The following is a 4,684-nucleotide window of genomic DNA, read 5'->3' on the forward strand; positions in this document are numbered from 1 at the left end:
TTTTTCTTGAATCAGCACTGTAGGTCTCTAATAATGCCTTGAATTACGCCTCTTTAACTTGCCTCCTCAACAAGCCCCTAGGGTCTCAGTGGACCTGAAGCATTCCTCTTATCCATAAAATCTGTTGACAGCGAGTGGCAAAAAAGCAAGCCCTTCTTCCCCCTTTGCTACCCCAGGAAAATGGGATTGCTCCCTCACCATCTGCTCTCAGCCAAAGCAGGTGGAAACAAAAGCAGGAGTTCCCAAAGCACCAGCAACTTTGGTATAGGGGATACTGCTGTGCAGGAACCTGGTAGCTGCCAGAACTAGGGCACTAGGATTTTTCTACATGACCTTATGTCCTCTYGCTCACTGCTCTCGGCTATATCAAAAGGATGAGGCCACAACGTCCAAACTATTATTATTTCCCTGTGCTCTAGATTCTTATATTCTACTGACATCTGAATGTTCATGCTGCACTTGCGAGATAACCTTACATGGCTTCTGATGACAAGAGGAAATGTTATCTCTTAGGGTATGTGTCTTCATTCGCAAAATATTGGCCTAAAACTTCCAGATAAAATACAGATGAGCCTGGATTAGCTACTGTTTTGACTCCTGGGTGAAATTGCAGAAGTTAAAAGCATAACACAGCAAAACAAAATAGTACAGTCAGTCAGTTCTCTGATAATTATGATGGGGGAGAAAAAATTAGCCTGTTCAGTAGATCGATAGATCTATTGATCCATCGGGGAGAACATAAATAATGGAACATCCACCAGGCACACGTGGATAGGAGGCATAGAATAATCCATCTCAAATGGCATCTGCTGCTTTGCTGAACATGTAAAATCTGCCCTAGCAATCTATTGATTGTCATGGAAATGGAGCAAAACACTGATCTCTTAGTACTGACAGTAATCTGGCCAGTGCTCAAGACCAAAATATACAGCAAATCCAAACCAAGAATCTTTCAGGCTCCATCTCTTCTTTCATTCTCATTCAGAGGGTTTTCAGTGCATCCATTTATGTTGGTGCAGAACCTCTGAGTTATCTTTAATCCAGGATTATGCTTTGATGACAAACTGCATTCTGTCATTCAGATGTCCTACTTCTATCCCAGGAATGCAGCTAGATTATAGTTTGTGTTATCCCAGGGAGATTGTGAGATGCTAATCCTTTCTTGTGTTACATCTTGGCTGGACTCCTCACACTCTTTGCTGACAGCTTTAACAGGCAGGGCTATAAATTTATTGCAGCTTAATCCAAATTTATCTCCAAAAGATGTCACCTGAGACTAAACATTCATGTCTCATTTTGCCTGGCTTTAGATCCCATCAACACTCCCCCCAGGATAGTAGTGTATTGATATCAACAATTTCTCTGTTAATGCTTATTGCCATTCATTTGTCTGATCAAAGGTGTACATTGCTCTAGGCTCATCCTTTCACTGGTGGACTGATTTAATGGTTAGACTGGGAGAGCACACTAATTAAATTCAGAGATGATGATTCCTAATCAGGAGTTGCTGGGGAAGTAGGTAGAGAGAAGGGAAGAGAGGGAGAACAGTTCAGAAGTTCATAAACCTAGGGAGTAAATGAACCTCCCATGAACCTGGGAGAATGGAGACAGAAGTTTCTGGGAAAGGGGGAATAACATAAAAGATATTTTAATAGAAGAATCACTGTAAAGCATTAATACTAAATGGACAGCAGAAAGTAAATTGGATCAAAGCTTGGATTAGAATATGGTATTAGTGAAGAAGAAAAAAAAAAACCCACATAGCTAAAGAAACTGGAAGTTTTGTTGGTCAGAGGCAGGACACATCTCTATGTTCAGTTTATTCCCAGGATGCTGTGGGCCAGAAATATAGCCAAAAACCCCAAAGGGCAAAAAGAAAGCCAAAAATGAGATGGATTTATAAGGAAAGATATAAAGGACTGAATGTGAGTGGCACAGCCAGATGGATGGCGGGGAGGAGTAGAAAGGCTGGCAAAGGCTTGCTAAGCAAAACTACCGTGGAAGAGGGGAATTAGTCGAAGCCTGGAGGGGTCCAACTGGGAAAAATGAAGTCAAGCTTTGAAGAAGAAAAAAAAAATAGTAGTGTAGGATTACTGTCCATAAAGTGGTGTAGTATAGAAATCTGTTGGTCTGAAATACATTCCCCAGGCAAGTAATGCTGACGACTGATATGGGTCAGGAATGGGCTAAAAGGCAATGAAAAACATTATTGTATTTTTGGCACATAGAATTGCTAACTTTTTAAAGATCAAGGGGCCAGCTCCTCAGCTGCACTAGATCAGTGTAGCTCCACCAAAGCCTGTGCCAGTTTACAGCAGCCGAAGTCTGGCATGCCTATCGTTACTCTTGGGCTCCGAGTTAYGAACTGTAATTTACCCTGCCTTCACCCAGCGAGTTCCCTTGCCCTTTATATTTGTTACTCAATATGTGTTTTAGGAATTCAGGGCTGGAAGGACCTCCCGGACAGTCTGAGCCTGTCTTTTGCTGTTACAGTGACCAATACTCACGCCGGCTGACAAATTCAGCAGACTTCACTGTAAAATGACTTGGGGGGTTTGCTCCCATTGCTCTTTGACAAAGAGACTCCTGTGTACCTCGTGTCAGAGGGCTGGAAACCTCCTAACTTTCAGCCTAAAATGACTAAGCCCAGTTTTAACTCCCTCTTCCCTGAGCTAATGGGGTCCTCCTGGCATTTAGCAATCAATAACATCCCCTTCTCAGCTGACAGGTTTTTACGTTGTTTATTTAAAAAACAGGTTTTATATAAACACTCATGGAAGACAGTGTTCTTGACCCAGCAATTCCATTAGAAAGTACTAATCAAAGATCCTTTTGAGAGCTGTGGAGGATGTGCTGTTGAGGATAGAGTAGTACTGGCAAAAACAGTAGTCAAAGAGAACTCTTCCTCCTCCAATTACAACTGATAAATTCATCTTGCTTCCAATTTTGCTAGAGAACTAAAGATATAACTGTAGAGCTTCTTCATTATCATTTCCATAGGTGATGCTTTGAACTAAAATACCACAACATTCATACATCGTAATACTCAAAGCCCCAGAATGACCATGGCTGCCAGGACTGGTCATGACAGCAGTGCCTTTACTTTATTCAGCAAACCACCAGCACTGGCTGGGTGGAGGTACCAGACTGAAATCCTGATCCAGCTGAAGTCAGCTTCATTTCTGCCACTGGCAACAATTTTGCTGCAGATGCATGACTTGAATGCCTGTATCCTTTGCCATTGCTCCTCTACACCAGAAATCCCTCCCCTATCTGAGATTCATACCATCAGAGAGCTGTCCTTCCCCACTACACTCCTCCCAGGTCATTTTGGAAGGCAAGATGAATGACCTTTTGCCAGGACAGAAAAATCACCCTCTGCATATTCAGCAGTGCCAGGCCTACATCTAATTTACTTGTCCCAGTTCATCCCCAATAGGTTTTCCACAGAGTTAATGATTTGGGGAAGCTCTGAAAAGCACCAGTGCAGGGAGAGAGTTACAGAACTATTTGAACATTATAAATTATGTTCATGTTGGTGGGAGTCAGAAGCCTTATGAGACTGGCCAGGCAAGTATGCTTATCTTCAACGAAGACAGAAGATCACCGCAGCTGTCTYGGGAAAAGGGCGTTCTCTCCATCCTGGAGAAGGAAAATCAGATCCCTAGCTCATGAAAGGTAACAGAGCTTTAACTAGGAGAAGCATTTATCTTTATATGCAAAGAATTGCAAGGATTGGTATAAGTCTTTATATGTCAGAGCACAAGCTCGTTGTTGAAACCAGGGAGCAAATTCACCCTTTGACACAGCATCATATAATGTATGAGGAAACAAAAGGCTTACTGAGAACCATTTTCCCTGGCAGGTCTCTTCAATCGTCCAAGTTCAAAGACAGATTATCAAAATAGGTATTTCACAAGACACTAGAAATCCAGAGTTATGGGAGGGGATAGTGACAGATCAATTGATACAACTGGAAAAACAAGCAAGTTTTCAGTCACACAAGCCCTTATTCAGTGCTGAAGCAGAAGCAGCTACTTTAGCACAAAGTAGGGGCTAGGAAAGTTGTTCTGAGTTTACGTCTAATGCTCAGAAATACACCTTTTGAAAGGCCTGCATTCATTCTCCTTTGTATGGCATCTGTCTGCCTGTTTCAAGCCCTAAGCAGCATCTCAYACTTTCTTCTGGACAGGCTTCCCCTCCCCCTTCTTAAAAAAAGGCAAATCATCATGAAGAGTAGAGTTCAGGCTTTGCCGTTCCTGTCCAACAGCTGAAGATATGGGAAGGCAAACAGGAGAAGGTTGCTGTATTATGATATGTAGATTAGAGAGGAAAAACAGAATCCTTTATCAGGTCATGCAAGTTAAGTAGGAAGGAACTGGCTCACAATACTTAATATGCTCCAATGTCCATGAAAGACTTGCAAATATTAACTAATCCTCACAAAATCCCTGTGAGATAGGTTAATGTACACCATTCATATACATGCAAGCAAACACCGAGTGTCCAGAGCCTGCCTGCAAGTTTTGTTAATGATTCAGGAACTGAAGCAGTTCAGTCAAATATGTCTTCTAAAGCTTTCCAGTCCATCTTGCTCCAGGGTCAGTAGAAACATGACCAATATCATGCTGAAGGTTCAGACATAGCCCAACCCTGTCAGACAAGCTGGGACCTAGAATTTCAT

The sequence above is a fragment of the Apteryx rowi genome, unplaced genomic scaffold (genome assembly GCF_003343035.1).
Source record: "Apteryx rowi isolate R43461 unplaced genomic scaffold, aptRow1 scaffold_75, whole genome shotgun sequence".
Taxonomy (NCBI): Eukaryota; Metazoa; Chordata; class Aves; order Apterygiformes; family Apterygidae; genus Apteryx; species Apteryx rowi.